Source organism: Pinus tabuliformis, chromosome 8, assembly GCF_031772625.1.
Source record: "Pinus tabuliformis cultivar Carrire ecotype Pingquan chromosome 8, CPIR1, whole genome shotgun sequence".
In the NCBI taxonomy this organism is placed as follows: Eukaryota; Viridiplantae; Streptophyta; class Pinopsida; order Pinales; family Pinaceae; genus Pinus; species Pinus tabuliformis.
The window spans coordinates 343,353,858-343,377,770 of NC_142294.1; the positions used below are offsets into that span (position 1 = coordinate 343,353,858).

The 23,913-nt window shown below is 32.9% G+C and overlaps 1 pseudogene; it reads left to right on the top strand.

Annotated features, from left to right (window-relative positions):
- The first annotated feature begins 419 nt into the window (after positions 1–419).
- On the top strand, positions 420–20,776 carry LOC149235547 (laccase-17 pseudogene; annotated as a pseudogene).
- Positions 20,777–23,913: the final 3,137 nt, after the last annotated feature.

Here is a 23,913-nt window from a genome sequence, read left to right on the forward strand (position 1 = left end):
TTAAATTTAATTTTTAAATAAAAAATTAGATTAGATTTTCTCTGGGAAAAATAACAAATTATATACCCTTTATGACAAAAAAGTGATATCCCACCCGTTGTAATAGAGTAATATTTTCCCGTGGGCCTGACTAATACCATTATTACTTTGACTTGTAAACACGCAGATACATTCGTTCAACGCGTGGATGCTGGAAAGACTTACCTTCTCCGTCTGGTCAATGCACCGTTAAACGACGAGTTGTTCTTCGCCATAGCAAATCACAAGTTCACAGTCGTGGAAGGCGACGGTTGTTATACAAAACCTTACACTACCGACTGCATAATGAATGATAGGTCCAGGCCAGACCATGAGCATTCTCATGAAAACCGATTCCTTACAATGCAAACGTGGAGCTGATTCTGCAAGGCACAAGCATCATGGGGTTTGAGAGTCATCCAATTCATATACACGGATTCAACGTCTATGTTGTGGGGCAAGGATTTGGAAATTATGATCCAAATATGGACCCTCATTCATTTAATCTGGTGGATCCTCCTCTACGGAACACAGTAGGGTCCCAACAGGAGGATGGGCCGCCTTGCGCTTTAAAGCTGATAATCCAGGTATCTATGCAATTTATGGTAATTACTCATTTAAATTGAAAAACAAATTTTATTATTATGATATTTTTTAATATTAAGAAGATTTTCGGAAAAAATCACATTGAAAATATTTGATCAAAGCATTTCAAATCAGAATGTGATTTATCTTTTGGACAAGATAAACAAATTTTATTACAAAAATACTTTTCATATTTTGTGTGGTTATGTTGAACATATATATTTGATTTTTTTCTTAATAAACGATAGAAATAATTCATTTTTTCATTTGGGAAAATATATATAATCTGTGTGAAAATGTGAACCATTCATTTTTCATATTAAGAAAATATTATTAATTTTAAGAGTGATATAGATATGGTTTAATTTTGAATATTATTAATTTTAAAAGCCAGATAGATATGTTTTAATTTTGAATGATTTCATAAATGTGTATAATTTGATGTTTATTATATCAATAAATATTTTCTATTTTATAATGAGTGTTTTTCACGTGTTTAGATATAAATTAAATATTTATATACTTAATGTAATCATATAAATTAAATGATTGATAAACATTTATAATCATCAAACATACACTTTACATTTTTGAAATTAGAAAACATTATAAAATTTAACTAATCATATTTTTATTTTTAAATTATTATTATTAATAATTATAAAAATAATTGATTTATGAGTTAAACATATATATTTAACAAAACATGTAACAATATTTTTAAACATAGAGATTCACCCCATTTTATCATGGCTTTATTACAATATTAGGGTCAATATCATAACATATTAATATTAAGTGTACAAAAAATCATAACTTATATTATATGACATTTTTTAATTAAATTAATCTATTCAATTAAAAGAGTAAAAAGACATAACTACTTTTCAGATGAATCTCAATATTGCATATGTGATCAAATTATTTCATAAAAGTAAGTAAACTTTTTTTAATTGAAAAATGAATTTCTAGAGTAACTTCTTTTTAAAAATGCCACAAACAAACCAATTACAACATGTCTATAGCTACTTGAAACGAATTATTCACCAAACCATTCAAGCTAAAATTCTTTAATAAAAATAAATAAAATTATAAACCATGTAACAATATTCTTAACCATGAAAAAAAAACATGGAACAATATTCTTGACAATGAAGATTCACCTGAACTTTATCATGGATTTGTTACAATACTATAGCCCATACCAATACCATAGATTATCGATACTACATGTCAAAAAACCATAAAATATGACATATTTCACATACTAACTCGCAATCTCCCTACATTGCTACATTAATCAATAACAAACCCAAAAAGAAACGGGAAATTAATATGTAATGCAGTCAAGTCCTCAAAATATTAACAGAGGATCATGGATAATTTATGTAATTTGATGCACAGGATTACCACGAACAAGTCTCGAAAGAGTTGATGCTATGCAAGCTTTGTGTTGGCAGTACCAAGACAATGAGAAATAATTTCATTAAGTACCATTTCAGGTCCTTTCTGAATATTTCCAAGTGCTCAGTCACATCATTCCAAGCTTCCTCAGTCCTCCTCCAAAATATTGACAAAGTTTCTCCAAGGTTTTTGAAATCTTGATGCAAGTAGTCCTGGCATCTGCCTTGCTGAATGGCTTGTTTCTGCCTCTGACCCAACAATGCTTCCCAAGACATATCTCCAAGTTCCTGAATTTGTTTTATTTCCACATATTGAGGTGCACAATCTGCTCCCAAACAATTTGCAACATCTTCTATCTGTGCTATGGATGCAGCTGTACTAGTGGCGACTTCAAAAACCATTTTCAGATTGCCGGTTTTCTCTGTTCAAAAACATTTTTGCAATGATTCATAAAGCCGGTTTACAAGAGGGTTGTATCTATTGCGAGATTGTGGATAACCTTCAATGCTCCAGGCCTTCTAATGTATAACACATTTCATAATCAAGTGCTAACAACTTTAAAGGAGTAGACCTTGGAGAAGCATGCCCTGTTTACTGTCATGACTACCAATAACTTTAATAGGATATCCATTATGTTACAGTGCCTTGTTGGTGAGAGTGTAATATGTTACAAGAAACAGAGGCTCCATAGTACCTGAAGAAGATCTGTTCAAACTGGATTGGGAAGACCGGAAACTAAAGGTTTTTGGATAGGCTTTCCAAGAAAGTCAACAACAAAAAAATTGGCTAGGTCATTTTGAGCTACAACTGGTCATGTCTTTTCACTGTTAGTCTAAATCTCCAAGACTATCTTACATTTAGTATTTCCAAAGAAAATTTGGAGCCCTATTTTCTGCATCTACCGATAATCAATTTTTCATTTACTAAAAGAGAATTTTTCTTCAGGCTGCATGCTAATGGTACTGGAGGTCCGATAATCAATTTTTCATTTACTGAAAGAGAATTTTTCTTCAGGCTGTATGCTAATGGTACTGGAGGTCTTTTTTTGTTAGGTAGACTTGTCTCGATCATAAAGTAAAAGTTGTTAGGCTTATAGTAAGTGGTTTTGAAACATATGGGAGGGTTAGGAATTTTTCTATTATAAGGTTTTAAGTGGATGTGTGATTTATTTAATTGTTTAGTTAATTTTAAGAAAATAATAATCAAAGTTTTATGGTTGGTTTTTTCAAAAAATTGTAAGTGTTGTTGTTATGTTATAATTTCAACTTAAATTGGATGAAGATTTGTTGATTTTTTTATTTGAATTTTTTAATTGATGATTTAGATTTATTTTCAAGGGAATATGCTTTGGGTTAGGGTTTTCGAAAATAAATCATAGGTTATGATTTATATGTGTGTTGTTATGTTATAATTAATTATATTTATCTCTCACATTTTCAGTCTTAAGGGTGGTATTACATGACATTATCATGAAGATGGCCAAGTGAAATCAATAGAAAATGGACCAAACAATTGACAAAATAAAATAGCTTGAGAAGTAAATACATTATAAAACTTATTAGCAAATTCATAGATGCCACATAATTATATGAATGTGTGAATGTGATTACATATTATGATAAAAGATTAAAAATTAAAAAAATAATAACATTTATAACTAACCCATATATAATTAACTAACAATTTAGTTCATAAATACCGTGTTCATATTTCTTGAATTTTTGACGCTATGTCCTTTACAATATCGTGTTCATCCCTATGATTTGATATTACTTTTATCATATAAAAGTAATGGTTATGAAACTAAAAAACCTCGCAAATACTTAAAGAAATCAAAAGTTACTGAGAAAATTGACATGATAAATAATTCATACAATAGCCCATGGAAATTTGAATGACCAGACATTTGAATTGTTAAAATGAATAATATAAAAGAAAAACATTAATATATATTACACATGCTCGTTGTTGTTCTGTGTTGCTATTGTTTTAAAATAAATAAATAAATATATATATATATATATATATATAATAAAAGGAAAAACAACTCATAAAGGAAAAACATTATACGTTTATATGGGATAAAATGTCTATATTGTTTATGCAGAAAGGATTTGAACTGGAATTTCAAAGACCAAAATCCTCACTCAAACCGCCATTCGAGATTGCTCACTTGGACTATAATCATATAAAGGGACATACTTTAGCTACAATGGTCGAAATCCCTAATATACATTTTTTCACAGAATTGTTTAAATGTTTCACAATTTTGAATAATATCTATTTTAATTATATATTAGTGTGGGTTACGCTTTACTTATTTTAAATACATATTTATTTTATTAGCCCTAATTTAATTTACTTTAATTCTATATGAATTTAAATTATAAAAAAATTAAGTAATTATTTGAGAATTGGTTAAAAGAAATTAATGGTAATATGAAGTTAAATAAAAATGTAACTGATTTTTTATTTTTTTAGCATATATATTGATAGCTAAGTAGAATAGTTCTTACAATGATTAGATTGTGTTGAGCTAACTTTTATTGGCAAACTTATCACTCTTCTTCTTTATGTCAATGGTATTGTTCTTTTAGTAAGGAGACCTTATGATCTTGGCAAGTGACTAAGACGATATTGTTCTTTTGCCAAGGACTCTTTAAGATCTTGGCAAGCCATTAAAATGATATCGGCAATGAGTCATTATGATTATTGTAATGACGTCTCCCCTCATATCTACCCACTTTCACTAGCTTACCCAAAATAAACATGAGATGAGGGGCTACTGTGACAAGACTCGACCTCCTAAATCACCTTAAAGAAGTGGAATTAATGGAAACCCACAACACAGACTTTTTATACCTGCTATATGACTCCTAGAAGCCTTCCCAATCATCCCCATGACCAGTCCCTAGGTCCCACCAAGTTTTAGACCATTAAACCCCTATACGCTCCCTTGATATGGACAAAAGTGCATCTGGGAGGCTCCAAACACTCGCACAACAAGGCATAGGTGCGTCTAGGGACTTCTCTCCTCAGAACTATGCTTGCGACTCCGAGAATCATGCCACTTTGAGGGCCTAGAATCCAAGTCACTGCCATATAAACCTGTAGATTTCAGAATCCATAATTCACATGACAACAAGACTTGCAAGCCAAAAATTGGCTCCAGGACTAGGCCTGACCATCCCCAATCGGGACTAACATTCTGTCAAACACTTGGCATCAATGTAATCTACAGGACATGAATGTAAGACAGAGCATAAATGACTAACAACTCATATGAGACTTGATAAGAAGGATCACCACCCTCTTCCCTTAACTCTTTTGACATCAGCTAGGCCTTACACCCATTATCCTTTCAATTATAAGTAAATACATGAAATAACCATGACTATAACTAGTCATATAACCATGCTTATAACCAACATTAAAGCATGTAAATAGAAATGAGATAATGACCATTGAGGCCACATAATGACAAGCAAAAAATAAGATAACTTAATTTTTTATTAAACATAGGCAAGAGCCAACCAGGTTCGGGACTTCCACATACCACCCTACCATAGACATGGCTGAACCAAATATTCCTTTTAGTCAGTCGCCATCGTGCCATATTCCAAGCATGAATGCGAGATCTCATGGATAAACCATTCCAAAAAAACCAAGGGAATCCAAAGGTTAAACCACCTCCACCCTCACCAAACTATGATCTCACCAAAACCGACACCGCGATCATAAAACAAAACCGAGCTTGGAATTCCTATGGACTCCATCACTATCCTTGAGGAATTTTCTGTCTCCTTGTCTCTCAATCTTTACCGCAATCCACACTAGATCACTAGGCCCTAAACCGAGACTCCATTGTTAGGATTTATTGTGTATCCCACCAAAACCAGTCAAGGGATTCCTAGGCCTTTGGAAATTTTCTTGAGACCACCTATGCCCCAGATGCTTCCAGTGACAGTGACACTTCCGAGAGAGGCGTATCTCACAAAACATGGATTGCTGCAATTGTGAGTGCCAAGAGTTGGGCAAGTGTTGCGAGTAGTGATGATCATGATGATTTACTTCCTAGTCTTGGAATTACCTCCCTCGCTAAGATGGAGTGTTGATTTTTGAGTAGCTTGGGAGGTACTCCAAGCCCTAGGGTTTGGGGTTTGGAGGGAAAAGCGCCATAAAAGTCACTTGTGGGCTTCGAACCTAAGCTTGAAATTTTGCACAAATCGTGTTTGGGGAATTTCCATGGAGCACTTTGGACATGTGATGGCATGAGATGATAGAGGGCGGAAATAAGAATCCAATGCTTCAAGAATCATCTAATTTCTAGTTTTCCTTAGTGAGATATGAATTTTTGAAGTCAGCGTGTGGGTTTGCACAAGAAGTGTCAAAGTCAACTTAATGTTATTTAGCCTTGTGACAATTGTACAAGTCCCAAGTATGATGTTTTGGAGGATCCCTCTTATGTTTGTCAATAAGAGGTGAGGAGGAGGCATTTGAGTATCCATTTTTGAAACACATTACAAATGACAACTCATTGGAGGAGAGATTTATTCTCTATTTTGGGCTGCAACAAATGAGGGAATAATAGTGTGGGAACAAGAGACTGTTTCAGGGCCATGTTAGGGTGACCGATTTGCTAGAAGGAGGGTCGAGGATCTTTGCTAGAGGGCAGAGGCCAGGAAGGATTGCTTGAGGGTTGTTTGGAGGTGGAATATTTGTTGGTTATGTGAGTCGTAGGCCCTATGGTTATTACAGGGATAACACGATTCTATATTAGGCTTATTGGAGGGGTCGTAAGGCCTATTTCCTACAACAAAACTAAAGGAAAACCAGTGTAGGGTAGCAACTCTAAGGTGAAAACAATCCACATCAAATAAAGGGACTGTTGTATGATTTTGTGAGTGATGTTAAGTATTGTGTCTTGTGCCCTAACCAAACCCAGATTGCAATAGTCAAGGAGACCTCAAACAATGAGTTGAAGGTATGTATTTTGGTGCCACTTGTAGGTGTTAGATCTCTGTTTTGTGGATTAGTTTGGATCAATGTTTTTAGCAGTCTATGGGTGCCATTTTGGAGGACTTTTAATGGAGGTCAAAAGCCTATCCTAGGAGGATAGCTTACAATTAAGAATTGGGAGCCATTGATCTGGTGGAGGGCAGTGTGTTTGCTACCCAAAGTAGCCCTAGAGTAGCAATCTAGAAGTGACAAAGATAACTAAAGGTTGGGTGAAGTTTGTAGCCTTATGAGTAGCTCTTTGATGGATGAAAGACGCTACTATAAGGTATATTGGAGCTCAGGTATTGGCCAACCTAGATAGTAGATGAGATTAGCTTGTTTTCATTAGAATAGAAGCAACTTACAACAGGGTTAAGTGACAACCCTCTTTGAGTCTCTATGTGTTGTCCTTTGAAGGACTAAGGGGAAACTAGAGAGCATTACATAAGCGAAGGACCGACAAGACAAGATACAACATAGAGGTTGCATCAAAGATTGTCATTGTACCTTGTATTGCATAGACTATTGTATTATTCAAATTGGTTTAATACAACAAAGATTGGGTTGTACATTATTGTACAATATTTGCTAAAAATTGTCTATACTTGTGAATATGTGATTTACTGTTTTATATTTTCCGTTGTGCAAAGTAGTTCTTGTTGAGATTCTTCGTTTGGTAACGTCAAAGATTTTAAGATTCTAACCTAGACCCAAGATCGTGGACATTCAAAACCCTTCCTATACCCGAGTATGCCTCTAACAATTTATTTATCCAATACACTCTCCAAAATAGGCCATTATATAATATTTTTTTACATAACATTTATCTAAAAATATTCTAAAAAAAGGACTACATTCCTAGAGACCCACTTACTGTTGTTGCATTTCCATTTTCTTCCACTGCCTACATTGTAAGATCTAGGTTCGACTACTCCTCAGCTCACCTAATGGTTCTACTCCACTGGGGGGAGGACCTTGAAGTCAAAATACCTCCTTGAGAACACCCATGACTGTGACATCAATTGTCACTTCTATCCCTTCTACCTTTGAACCAAGGTTCTCAACCCTCATGGCCAGATTGACCACTGTTAGTCTAAGTCTCTCTACGTCCTCTCTCAGTTCCTTGATATCTCATATTAATAAGGAGAAATGTGAATGCACTTCCACCACAATTTGATCCCCAAATCAATCTAATTTGGCTAGGTTATCCTCCAGCGAGATCACTGCTTGAACCGACCGAGAATTATCACCACCTGCTTTGAATGGAGATGCCATAATTAACAACAAATGAGAATTCAATGAGATTATGAGAAACTCCAACTTCATCACTCGCCATTTATAGCCCAGGATGCTCCCAATTCCAATCCCCATATGCATTGAATTACATTGAATGACTTTGAAGTGCAATTTCCAATTGATATCGTTGATGTCATGAAACTTATCTTTCACCCAATGATCATACATTCCACATTTAATCTATAGGTAAGGGAATTTGTTATTGACCTAGGATATGATATATCCCAAGGTCGGTTTCCATGTCGAATGACATATGCAGTCCTTGAGAGTGACAAAAACCATCTTCGATAACCACCTGGAGAGGCGATGTGAATCTATTGCCGAGATCGAGGACCGTCACTTTGGAATTGTCATTAAAAATTTAACTATATTAATAATTATCATCAAGACAGGTCTCGGCGCCTGTTCACTCCATTTTACCTTGCTAATTAAATTATTCCCAACCTCTAATTTATTCTTCCATTCAGGCTTCATGGTATATAATGCAATGTGGGATCTCCTTGATCTAGGAGAAGAATGCCTTGATCAAGACAGGTGTCTTTATTGGCTTGCTCATCTGCAATTTTATTATTCTCACTTTTTATATCAAAAAAAGATATAGAATAATTTTTTTGAACTTGACTGCTAATCCATGTATCCAAGGGCAACAAATCTTCCGCTCTATGATTTTTAACCTTGTGTAATTTTTGAATAATTAGCATCAAATCACCTAATATGGTTATTTGATGAATGCCTCTTGTCAGAGCTAGTTTTAGTCCTTGTCATAGTGTTAGTGCCTCTCCCTGGTTATCAGAGAATTCCCCCAACACCCATGCAAATTTGAGGTCTACTTTTCCTTCGGGGTAGAAAATTAGCCCTTCCACTCCTACCTCCCCCGAGGTGGCTTTCATGTTATTACCAATAACCACTTGTAAAAGTTTTTTTGGTGATGGAAGAGTTTGCATAATTGAGTTTATTCTTCTATTTGTAGGGTTTCAATATTGTTTAAGATGAAATAGGTGTTTGCATCCCCACCATTAAAAAATAACCATTCGATCACAAGTTATGGTTGATCGAATCAAAGAGTCATAATGAAATCAAGCTTGAGGACTCAACCACTTGCAATAGATTAATTACTGCAACTAATAAATGGAAAATTAACATAATTTCAAAAGTTTTTAATTTTGTATTAGAAGTAGTGACGATTATACTAGTAATACTAATCTTTATGAATATTAATCTTCATTTTCAATGTATTAATGGAGATTTTTGGCTAAATTCAAATGAGAATTGGGAATTTGGAATATGTTCTTGGAAATAATTATATATTAATTAATATTAATATTAATATTAAATTTTTATGGTAGCCCATGAGGCATATAACATACGAGGATAGGGTGTACTCTTAAGTCACTTCATGATGTGAAGGTTACAAGTTTAAAACTTAGTGGGAAAAATCTAACTATGTCAAGAGTCGGTGTGGCCAAGGTCGGGTATGATCCCAGTGATTTTGATGACGTAGATGCCCCTTATCATAATTTTTCATACCATAAATAATCTCTAGAAAACTCATTCAACGTCTATATATATAATACACATCTATCAATATATATCAATTTTAATTTTATTTATTTATTTATTTATTATTATAACTAAAAAATATAAAGTAAATCTATAAAATAAAATATTCTCAATTTTTGTAAAATTAAATTTCTTTCCAAACAATGATATTTTAAAAAAATTACTTTTATATTGAAAATATTAAAATATAAATGAAAAAAATTACTTTTATATTGAAAATATTAAAATATAAATGAAAAATAAATAAATCTCATTGTTTTTTCACTTCCAAAACTTTATTGATATCGACTAAATATCCTCAACCTCATTTAGAAATTAAAAGTTTTAAATATTAGTGATAGATTTTTAACCATTTTAATGTTATTATATATCAAAACACATATAATTTTAAACAAAGAAAGAAATTTTATATATAAATTAAATATTTTGTAATTATTATTATTAAAAGTAATTTAAATAACAACTTATTTTTTATATAAAAAATAATATTAATAATTTATAAATTAATTAAAATTAAACATAAATTCAATTCCAATTCCAATATTTTGTCCACATACAATCATCATCATTATTGCATTGCAATTTGAAATTTGCATTCCTCAGTAATTTGAGTTTCTACAATGTTCTGTCCACGTACCACCATCATTATTGGATTGCATTCTGAAATATGTATTGTGTGTAATTTGAGTTCTGAACATGACTGTTAATAGTTTTTGGACGAGTATAAATTTGTTTTTCCATATGACATCGACAATCGGGGTCTAAAAAAACGTAGACAGTGAATGATAAACCTCTAGGCCTGTGCGTGGTCCTCCACCAATGAACCCTGCGACTGTTGTGGCTTCACAAATGAACTGAAGTCGATACACCTTTGTTGTTGTCCCAACTTTATTTTGCCGTATGCCGAGCACTTCAGGCATGTGATACCCAGAGTTTTCAGTGTTCCTGTGACACATGGAGAACGAAGAAGCTCCGGGTCACTAACCTAATTCCAAAGCGGGTTTATTGTTCCACGCTTCCGGATTTTTGGGACACGAGTCTGGTAGGTAAAGCCTCTCTTAATATGTGTTAAGAGGGTGTGTTTTTTATTTCTCACAATCTTCTTTTGTCTCCTTTCTCTGGAAGGAGGCATATTATAATAGTCCATCTCTGCCACTGAATACCTTTTTTTGGGATCAATCTCGGTCTATCATTTCTTGTTCTGTCTACAATCTCTTCCATTGTCATGGAACTGTCTGTTCTGTCTTTGTGGGAGGTGTTTCTATGTTGTTTGGTTCTCAGTTCTGGTGGCTACGGTGGTTCCGGCGTTTCTTCCCTGGGGGCTTCGCGCGGGGTAAAAGAGGTATGTAAGCTTGCTACTATGCTTATTAGTTTCAGAAATCCTTCTTCATCAAGTTTAAAATTTGAGTTGTTTCATCTTGCTTCTTCCTATTTGGCTTTAACATGCTTTAGAAGTGGAAATGTCTATAGTATTGGTAGATTTGTTTATTTCCCGTGTCAAAATTATAGTAAAGGAGATCGTTTCATATAAGTTTCCCTGTGTGCAAACTCCAAATTTTTGTATTGTATCCCGTCCCTGTCTAGATTTTGGCTGCAGAATAGGCAAATGGTGGTGTAGGTGTAATGGATGTTTTTGCTGCTGTCTAGATTTGTTTTAGTCTTCCCTGTAACTTCTCTACCAGGGCTCCATCCGAGTCTTTCCCCTAGCATGCCTATAGTATCTCTGAGTTTTTTTGTCTTCTAATTTAATGCCTGTTTAGTCCTGCCCTAAGCTCAGCTTTCTGGTTTTGGTCAGTTGACGAGTCTTTCTGGTGACAGATATCTTTCCCGGTAGCTCAGTCCGAGGTGATAGAGGAAGGAAGGTGCTGGAATGAGGTTGATAGGACATTTGGCATGTGAAGTATGCTTTACTCGCTGACGTTTTCTATTTAATATCTCTAATTGGACTCTTAATTGCGACATACACTTGTGTTCAAAATGAATTTTTATTGTACAATTTGACACAGAGAAGGACCTAGATTTTTCTTTAAACAAGAGGCCATGGTTTTCGGGCAAAGAAGTTCTTTTTATAACTCCATGGTTTCCTAGTTTCAATGCCAACACAATAGCAGTTTCCTAAATGTTGGTTTGGGTGACACTGCATAACCTTCCTCTTCCTTTTGGTACTACTAAGTATTAAAGGAAATTCTAAATACATTGGGTAAGTTCATAAAGACGGATCTAAAAAGACCTGAAAAAATAGTTTTTACTTTTGTCAAAATATGTGTAAAGGTTTACCTGATCACACACTTGATTCATAATAGTTTTCATTGGACCCAAACATTATAATTTGAGAACACAACATTCAGGTGAAGCTTTTGTTTTCAAATAGGACATTTATAAAACATGTGTCCTTAGGCAAAGAAAGCTCCAAATAGGAAAAATAAACAGCCTCAAAATCCAAAGGGATAGAAGATTCTAGATTTTCACCTCTTAGAAGAAGAGGATGATGAAGTAGTGGAGAATCACATAAATGTGTAGGTTCAACAACAACAAGGCACACTTCAACAAGGCACACTTTTGAATGGAGGGGAAGAGAAGGCATGAACAATGGTCCAAATTTAGGGGAATTCTAAAAAAACAGATATTATAGTGCAACAGACATTAGATAAATTTTGAGGTTTAAAATGGGCAAAAAAAATGTACAACCAAAATCAACTTTATATAAACTAATAAGATTCAAAATGATGATGTCAACCATGAAGTTGATAAACCAATTTTGCAGTAAAAAGTAAAAAGATTAAAAAATTAAAAAATTACTTTTTCAACTCGTAATTTCAACTTATCTCCCTATGGGTTTACTCAAATTTCAAGGCGAACTCATTGGATGTGGAATTTAATTCCTAATCCAAGGAGTACCTGTGTTGCATACTTTCGATAGACCCTGCTACATGAAAAATGAAATATACATGAAAAACGTGATTGCAATCATGTCGTTTCATGTATTTCTCATTTTTCTTGTAGCATGGTCCATCTAAAATATGCTCTTGTAGCATGGTCCATCAAAAATATGCAACATGAGTATTCCTTGGATGAAGAATTAAATTTCGCATCCAATGAGTGTTCCCACTCAAAATTTGAGTAAAACCATAGGGAGATAAGTTGAAAAAATAAATTTTTCATTTTTCCCTCTAAAATTTGATGATGTAATCTAATCTTATTTTATTATTTTCAATATCATTTTATAATATTCCTTATGAGGCCCATGTTAAACCTCAAAATTTCTCTAGTGAGGAGGAAACACCCCCTCAATTGCAGGTGAGAGGTGTAAAAAATTCCCACATCTATGAGAGTTTGGACTCTAAAAAACAAACCTTTACGAAGGCGGATAAAAATCATTTAGAAATTGAATTGTTGCTCGCATCCAACAATTTTGGTGAAAATTTAACAAAAATATCTGTAGAAAAAGATAGATAAGTAATCTTTATTACACTTAGACCCAAAAATTTTAGTTTGATTTTCTTATTCAACTCGAGCGTTTGGTTGGCATGATCAAATGACTTTAGCATCTTCAAAAATATTTAAAATTAGTATGATTTTTAATTAGCATGTGAAATAGATTGTATTTTTAATATTTAGAGAACCTTCAAAATACATAAAGCACATTTTTTTTCGGAATAATTAAATTGCTTCTCCACACGCGTGAAGTCTATGGGGAGCTAACCCTAACTGTCCATTTGAATAAAGCAGTGCAGGGTTAAAAATTGAACACGTACAGGGGTCTATCACAATCCTTCAACAGGGGTCTAGCACATCTGGTGAGCGTGTTGAGTCGATGGCGTTTGGTGTCTTAATATCAAAAGACATGGGACAGGGTTAAAAATTGAACACGTCACAATCCTAAAGTGTGAGGTGAAAGGAGTGCTTTCATAGTCTACTCATTAATTCAGAGCTCCATCATTTTAATTTTTTTAGATAATATAACAAATAGTTAATGTTATTTCCAACTCTATAAAAACATAAATGTCTTTTGACATAAGAGGAAAATAGCGCTCGCTCTCTGAATAAAAGTACGTAAACAAATGAATGGAGTGTGGAAAGAGAAGACGAGAGCTATTTCCATCACATGTCAGAGGACATTTATGTTTCTATCTCCTCCCAGCCCCAAAAACACATAATTTTTTTTGTTTTTTAGTCCATAATCTGGTGAACCCCATTAACGAACACGTGCGAAATACGCTGCGAGCAGATGCAGGTGGTAAGACTTAATTATACAAAAAATCAACATGATGAAGAAAGTGATATTTCTATGTGAGCCATTGGCATGGCTTAGCTTTTTTCCGTTCGCAACTGTGCATGTTATGACCTTCAGTGGCACATTTGTGAGGAAGACTAAGACCAACCAAATAACCAAATAAATTCGACTTTTCCTGCTCGGCTCTGGTGGGTTCTGTCAACGTGTTGTCATCAGTTTTGGGCGGTCTTGAAAACTTGTGGGGTTGGTGTTCACGAGGCGAGGGTGTTAGAAACAACTCTAGGTTGAAGAAACTCCAACCAGAAGTGGCAGTGAGAGCTGCACTTTCTCAATAATACTCACTAGTCCAGGTGCTATGGTTAATGCATTCTATATATTTCATTCTTAGTCATTTTTATTTATTCATAATGCATTGATACAAACAGAACAATCATTGGTGTCTTAAAGTCGAATTCTGCTATTAATGCAGTGTTGACTTTAAATCAAACGAATCCAAGGGCAGATTATATGATTGAAATGGATTGGGATTAATGAAATATGTTTCACTCTACTCATTTTTTATTTATTCACAATGCAAGCTTGGATTTTTCAATCATAAAAATGAATAAAATCAAATTCAAACTTTATAGTGGGAATTATTTCCATTATTATACCTGATTTTCAAAAATAAAACTTCCTACTATTTACCATTTTCAATTTAAAAGTCTAACTATATTTTATTTTTACATTGCAATACTATTTACCATTTTCAATTTAAAAGTCTAACTATATTTTATTTTTACATTTTGTAATTTAAAAAATGTATTGAAAACAACTTTGATCCATAAAGATAAGATAAAACTTTCCATGGACATTATTATTTAAGTAGAATGGTGATGATTGTAATTTTAATTTCTAAAGCCACTTTTAAATCTATTTATCTTTTTCATTAAATATTTTTTGGTTTCTATTGGAAAATCAATTTTTTATACCAATTCTTAATTTTAATAATTTTAAATTAAATTGTTTAAATTAAGCTGTTTTCCACCCTCTGTTTTAATTTGCTTTCATTATAAATTTTGTAATTAACTTATTAATGCATGCTATGTGTTAGTTTTTATAGTTTTATATTAATTTAAATTAAGATTGATAATCTTTTATATTTTTTATAACTTCATAATTTTTCTAAATAAATTTAATTTTGCAGAGTAGTATTTTTCTTTATATTACAATGATTTAAACATGAGACCCTTTTTTTTTTAATTTAAAACAATCTAATAAATCTATTGTTTCAGTATTGTTTACTTTAATTGTTTTTATAGATAACATTAGCTATCTAACCATAACATTTTATTTTAAAATTATAAATATAAAATATTTTTAGATTTGAATCAACTTTTTTTATTATTTTAAAAAATATATATAACTCCAAACTTCATAACTATATAATAAGAATAATGTTTTTATTTTTTTATTATTAATTTATGATTATTTTTAAATTTATAATTATTTTTTCAAAATAAAAATTTTATTTGTAGTTATTATAATTATTTAAAATTACATTTTTTTTCATAGTAAAGAAATGATTCCAATTCTTAAACTTGGAATTGAGGATTGAAATTGCTTATGCTAAATGAACACACAATATGTTTATAAGTGTAAATATATATCATTTTTAAAATTCAATTTTAACATGACTAAGTGAGAAGGTTAATCGTAGTGAATAATATAAATATATATCATTTTTTAAATTCAATTTTAACATGACTAAGGATGTGAGAAGGTTAATCGTCGTGAATAATATCTTTATAAAATTAGACAAATTACTCTTTAGTGCAATTTATTTTCTAATTAAAGTGTACTTTTTTCCGTATTATTAAATTATATTCTACCTTTAAAAAAATAAGTTTACCCAATTATATTCAAAGTTTAAATAATAGGTTAATCAAAGTTAATAATATTTTGATTAGAGAAATTAATTATAAGTGTAATTTAAATTTTAATTAAAGTGAATTTTATTTTTTATTATCCACAACATCAAATTGTATTATAGGTTTGAAAAAATATCAAATTATAGTGGAGTTTTAAAAAAATTGTAGGTAAATTTTTTGAGATAAATGTTTGTGTTGAGTAATGATTTTTAGTAGTTATTCATGAAGTATAGATTAGTTGGTTTGAATGAGTAGTGTAAATTAGTTGGTCTATAGGGTTGATCACCACCCAGTCTCAAGTTCAAATTTTATGGGGAGGGGTTGAGGATGGAAACTATTTTTAGTGAATTAAACTATCCCAAGGGATGTCCAAACTTGATCAACCTTCACATAATCTTGATGAGAGCATCCCAATAGAGATAAATTGTTCTTCCATTAAATAAACAGAATAGCTGAAATGTGGTGGATGTTGTGTAAAACCTTACAATACTGACTACATAATGATAGTTAGACTCTTATCTTTCTCATGATCATAAATCAATGCATGGGCATGTATATAATGGTGGCCAGACCTTATATAACTATAAACATACCTTTTAATAAGACCATAGCAATCATCTTAAAGTACATACTTGCATAATCTTTGAAGATCTCAATTATTATGGGATATCTTCCAAGTATGAGAGACACATACTATGCAACCAAATTTTCCACAGGTTTTCAGAGTCTCAAATCTCGAGAGTATCCTTCAAATGTTATAAAGAAAATTGACCTTCACCTTTTTTTTTACAGTTATTCTAAATCTCTCGGATTATCTAAATAGTATTTGTAAAGCATACTTTTGAGGCATATTTTCTGCATCCATCAATAACCAATCATTCTTTCATCCAAAGACAACTCTGCTTTAGGTTGCATACTACAATATCACTAGAGTTTTCTCTAAAGTTCTTGCAAGCAGGCCAATTTATGAATATAATTACACATGACTTGCCTTTATTGGAGATAACATACGCTTAATTATACTTCAGTTAAACTAGTGAGTGGAGTCATGCGTGGAAACCGTGTTACTATCACGAAGACGACACTCCACAAGTGCATGTATGAGTTATACTAATATACAATTATATGAGACAATTAACTAATGATTGCATGGCCAATTAACTAGGACTAGGTGTTAGTTTTCTTTAATGCATGTTCACATCTATCTAGATCACTACTAGACTCACTACTATATTATTTTATCCATGTAGAATATATTGCATTGAATTGTATTCTTTTATAATTTTTCTTTTCTATGCATGAATACAATTCATTAATTATTTTCTTTATCAATTTTCTTTCATCTTTCCTTGCAAGTTTTGTTTATTGTTTTCTAGCTAGATTCATTTTGTGTAGGTTCAACTACAATTTTACATGGTATTTGAATCCAAAAGGGCTAGGAAGAAGGAACATAAGCAATTTATTTATAGGTACTGAATATTGGAGCTATTAGAGAGAAGGGAGTTCCCACCTTTTGTAATTCTAATGTCATATAGCTATTTCAAATAGAATCCAAATATTCTACTTCAGCTCAAAAGTAGAAGCTTGTATTAGATAGCCATGACAACAAATATCAAAGCAATTTTCATAGTTGAAAAATCCAAATATTTTGACAGCCTGGACAAGGTCTTCGGTCTCATATGCTTATCAATTTCTCCATTATTATTTTTTCATGTTGAAGCACAATCCACTCCAAATCAAGTTTGGACCACTTTGGAGACACTCTTTTGGAAGCAGGATGAGATGTGGGGTCACATCCTCGAAAATGAGCTCAAATCATTAGATCCAAGAAATTTAAAAAATATTCAATATTTCTTTACAAGGTTCAAATCTTTGCTACCCCATTTGAAAAAAATTGAGATAACATTGTCATGCTTGCAATAGGATCAACCTAGCATTAGGGGAATTTTAAGGTATAAAATGGGCCTCATGAGTAAAATAAAAAAAAATAGTAAAAATAATAAATTAAGGGTTATGTATTTTTAAAAGAAAAGAAAGAAAATTACTTTTAACCCAGATTTTTTACTTATCTCCTTATATATTTACTCAAACTTCAAGTGAATGCACTTGTAGAATGCAAAATTCAATTATGCATCTAATGGGTACCCACTCGACATACTTTTGAATAGACCCACACCAAGAAAAAAAACAAAATACATGAAAAAAGTGTATTGTTATTTTTTATCGGTGTGAGCCTACTCAAAAGTATGTTGAGTAGGTACTTATTGGACACGTAATCGAATTCAACATCCAATGAGTACCCAAACTTGAAATTTTAGTAAACCTATAAGGATATAAGTAAAAAATATGGTTAAAAAAATATTTTTCTTCTTTTCTCTCCAAAATATATATTCCTAGGGATGACAACATCATCTTGAATGCTACTGGTTCTTTTAAAGTTGATTTTATTAGTACATATTTCATTTTGAGGCTCCTTTTTTTACTTGAAATGTTCATAATGGGATATGCTCGTACTTGATTCTTTTATTAAGTCCCTAATACATGAGCAGGGTAAGCTCATAAAAATAGGCATATTGAAAACTTCCAATGTCTATGCACTTTTTGTGCATGAAAGAGGCAAGGTTGAACTATAATCCAATTAGAAATCTAAAGGAAAAGGAAAGGAAAAAGAACCATATCCAAGAAAGGGAGGAAAATCCCAAACCTCCATATGAATCTATCAGCTCAAAGTAAAGGAAGGGGAGGAAGGGGAAATCAAAATGTAGTTATTACAACCATGGTTACCATCTGAAATAATCATGCATGAAGAAGAGAATTCATCTCATGGCCTATAACCTTCGATGAAACAATGTTGGTGACTTTATTTAAATAATGCTAAGAAGAAGCAGTGAGAAAGAGAACTTGAAATAAGCAGGGATGCACATGTATTATTTTTTATTCATTCTTCTAGTTCTAATGCATGGATCATATTTTTGGAGCTTCACCTCACATGGAAGCCACAAAAAATGATCTCTCATCTTGAAAACCATATCTTGGTCCTCCTATTCTCATGGGAAATGATTCTCCCATAGAGAAAACTACATGAGGGTAGATCTTGGAGAAGGAAGTTTTGAGAATGTCATTCATATTCTAAATCTTCCAATAAATCTTCTCTCCATGTATTAAATGACACATACTATAACTGAAAGGAGAGTTGTATTCACCTCAGATTCAGTGAGTATATATGACATGTAGAATAACTCCAAAATTGCAGTTGGTAAGGTCATTTATCAAGTATTGTTTGCATATTTTTTCTCAATTTGTTCTTTAATCATATTGCTTTACTACTAACACATGCAAACAATGAAAGTAGAATTTGGCATGAAGGGTTTGGACACTTGAATTTCAAATACATGTAATAGCTTAGAAAACATGGGATGGTGAACAAGCTTATGGAAGGATATGGAAATGGCCCTATAAGATCACCTAACAATTACACCTTTCTTATCAGGGGTGTTGTAACATACTTTATTTTTGATAAGTTAGTTGTTATTTTATAAAAGAGGGTATTAAAAAAAAAATAGAAAAATAAAAAGAGATGAAATAGAACCCCATCAAAAGAAAGTTAAAAAGATGTGAATAAGCGTGCTTGTTTAAAGTGCCACTTCATGAAAAATTCCATTTGTAATAACAAAGGTCTATGTGTAAATTGTTTAATCTTGATCAGATCATTTAAATTTTTGTTCTAGACTAGAGAATAAATTCAACCAAACAGTTTAATCTTGGTTGAAAATTAGAAATTAGGTTAGATTAGGACAAATAAAAGGTCTAATATGGTAAAAAATTGGCCTAAAATCATATAGATTTGGTTTAGAATAGTTGATTAGTTGATTAGTGATTGTATTGATTCTAATTATTGTTAATTGTCCCTATTAAGTGGTGATTAAGTATTGTAAAGGGTTATATTTAAATGCTTATTTAATCAATCTCATATATGACAAAAACGTTTTTTGGCAAGTGTTAATGAATGAACCGAAATCAACGGTTGCAACCAGGCCTGCTATATCCATGCTCTGGTAAAGGTATTTGCATCTCCTCTTTTTAACATAATAGCACTGGAAGCATGATACAGCAGAGCCAAACCAAAAAAAAAAAACAATTATGATTACAAATCATTTCATGTTATCTTTTAAATGTTTTAATTTTGTTAACTTTAAGTGCTTTAATTGTATTAGGGATTGTGTAAAAAATTAATATATAATATTATGGATTGTGTAAAGCTCATAATCCAGGTATCTATGCAATTTATTTTTCAGTTCAGTACCCACCCATGTACCAAGTTAATATATGAGAAACTCTGGTTTATGGAAAGAGTTATCCAACTTGCTGTGCGGTAGTTAATATCTTGTATATAGTTGGATAATTTACTTACTTAAAGTTAAATCTAACCATTGACATATATATTAACTGAGGCTCAGTAGAGTAGACTGGATATTTTCCACCCTATATATCTGTGTAGTACTGAAGATCTCTGATTAGTAACTTTTTGTAGTAGTGAAGATCTCTGATTACTAACCTTTTTTTTTCTTTGTGTTGTGCAGTATGTGTGTAGTAGTGAAGATCTCTGATTACTAACCCTTTTTTTTCTTTGTTTTGTGCAGGTATGTGGTACATGCATTGTCATTTGGAAATACACACGACTTGGGGTTTGTCCATGGCTTTTCTGGTAGAAAATGGAACTGGTCCTCCCCAGTCTCTACTTCCTCCGCCTCCTGATCTGCCTCCCTGCTAATTCGACTCATATTCCTGCTTCACTGCTAATTCGACTCATACTCCTGTTTCATAACACTGCAAAGGTTGTAAATCTATCCAGAAACCATGAAATATTTAGAGTCTTCTGGTTCACAAAGCAATTCCTTTTTCTACGCTATCTTCCTTTATCATTAGAGCCATCTTTGTGATAACTTATGAACGGCCAAAGATGCATTTCGTGCATGCAGTGAGATCTGTAGTGGCAGTTGTCCTTCCGACTTCGTGAAATGTGTGTATACGATCTTTTTAAAATCGATCATCCAAACGTAAATGGTCGTCATAATTATTTTCTTCTACTTTCCACTCTTGCATCAACGAGATTGAAAAGGAAGTATTTAATATATTTTTTTGGGGGAGGTTTGGAATCTATTTGTAAGTAGTTATTTTATGTTAGCGGGTTATTTATATATTTTTAGTGTAAGAAGATACAAGTAATATGAAAAGTTTTATTATAAATTTTAACTTGTGAAATTTTGGTGTTATAAGTAGTGTTGACACCTAATCCTCTGCGATTGGGTGAATTTGGAATGTGAACAGTCATTAAGAAGATGAACTGATCAGTCACATTCATGTATATAACAATAGCTACCTAATGAAATAAATGAATCAGTTTTTCTGCCAAGTCTGGAGTTACTCTTGGCCTGACATGGTATCAGAGCACAGGTCCCAGGTTCCTTTTTTGGCGTGCCTTGTAACTCCTTTGTCCCATACTCTGCCATAACCCATCTGCCTGCTATTGTGCATTCGTTGGTTAACGCCTGAACGTTTGATGAGGCTGCGTGAATGGTGGAAGGAGCCATTTCATTTTTTTGAAAAAAAAAAGAAAAGGCTCATTTGAACTGCGTTGAATTTTTTCGTATGAACGTTGGTATGTGCTGAGTATTAACGCTGTTAAATGGTATTTGAAGTGTTGTATTGAACGCCTGTTTATAACGCTGTATTGAATGGTTTATAACGTTATATTAAATGGTGTATAACGTTGTATTGAATGGAGTTACTGTGTATCGTTTAACGCTGAATAAATGGTGTATAAACGCTGTATCACATGAATGGTGTATTAACGTTGTATCATTTAAAGTTGTCTCTTGAATGTTTATAACGCTGGTATGGTGTAACCTATCTAACCACCGTAATAAGAGAGAAGCCACGATCTTGCTGTAGCTGCTATTTTTGTAAAGTGTCACTATGGAAAAACAGGTGAAGACCTGGTGTGAGCCACTGATATGAAGATATTCTTTACGATTAGTTTCTTGCAAAGCTTGTTGCGAAAGCTGAGGTTTTCCCAGGTTCTGAGTTTCGAATTACATATGATGAAGCAATGTCATATGAGTAAAGATAAGCTTGTGGTACAAGAGTAAGTTTATGTTTTGCAAGACCTTTATATTCTCAGTGTTTCATGTGTGCCTACGGCCCCTCTGTCAAAGCGCTATTCTTTTTCATTCTCTGAATTAAAAAAAAAAGGATTATATGCAGTGACATAGCATATTCTCAGGGTTATATGCAGTGAAAATTTTATGATAGTGATAGCATTCCTTTTTAGCAGCAGAGGTTTTTTTTTCAACAAGAGCACTTTAACGCTGCCATGTTTTTATTACTGGCTTCAAAGTCTAGAGAATCAAAGGGATTTATGGTGGCTTTTTAGTCTCTTCAGTGAACTTTAAAATTGTAATACTGTTGTTGCTCCAACTTTGTAGAGCTCGCGGTGAATGATTGATTATTTCCCACAGAATTTTTTTTTTAATACAATTTCACTGTATATCAGCATAAGTATTTTTTTTACATAATGCATTCAATCATCTCTATGGTAGGAATAGTTCTCACTGGCAAAGAGAACTATCCTGAATGCTCCCGGATGATAAAACACACCCTCATCTTCAATGAGTTGTGGAAAGAAGTGTGTGTCGGAGAAGGAGACAATGACCCAGTGCAGCCTACATCAGACAAAGAGCTCGTCATTTGGGAAAACAAGAACAGCAAAGCCTATGCACTAATCACAGCATCTGTAAATGAAGAAGTAAGTCGCCATATTTCATCATATTCAACTGCCTTTGAAGCTTTACAAAAACTGAAAGAACTCTATGACTCACATTCTGCACTTGAAGTTGTTCAGCTCATGATTAAACTCTTCACTCTTGAACTGAAAAATAATGATCCTCTTGCTCTTGCATCTGAAGTAAAATCCATAATGCATGATATCAAATCCACTAAGGTTGAGCTGGATATCCCTCTTATTGCTTTTCTCAAGGCACTCTATCCTACTTACTCCAATTATCTTGAGTCTTTACAAGCAAATGGAAATCTTAAAGATATAACCTTTGACTCTCTTGTGAAAAAGTTTGCTGAAAGAGAGAAAGCCTTTGGAAAGAAGACAGTCCCTGAATCTTCTGAAGAGACTGTTTGCCTTGCTCATAAAGAAAAGCATCCTGCTCAAGATTCTACAAGAGGAAGAGGTGGACGAAGAGGAAGAGGAAGATACTTCAGAGGCAGGGGGGTAGACATTCTCAAGCAGAGAAAGCAGATTTGCACTGTATTCGCTGCAAAAGAAATGGATCACATGATGCATCCACATGCAAGCTACCATGGGGAAAAATTGAGCAGAAAAGAAACCAGCAGAAAGGTAAAATTGATGATACAGACAAAGGTAAAGCACCTAAATCCTCTCACTATATTGAGGCACAATGTAACATTGGAGTAAATGAAGATTTGTTTAATGCTTCACTTGCTTCTTCGAAAAATGATTGGTTGCTTGATTCAGGAGCAACCTGTCATATGACTTATAGGAAATATTTTTTTGAAGATTTCACTGACAATGTTGATGGAGTAGTATACTTTGCAGATCAGTCAAAAATCAAGCCATCAGGGCTTGGCACAATCAGGCTTAAACTACCTGGTCTTCCAAACTTTCTTCTGCATCATGTTCTATATCTCCCACAGCTCAAGAGAAACTTGCTGTCCTTGGTCCACATCCGCCAGCAAGGTCACTCCATTCATATGTTTGATGGCAAGCTTGAGGTAAGAAAAGCATCTGACCACTCACTTGTCATGAGGGGAATAGAAGAAGAAAGGCTTCTCAAACTGCAAGGAACCTCTGCTCATGCACAACATTTCTCATATATT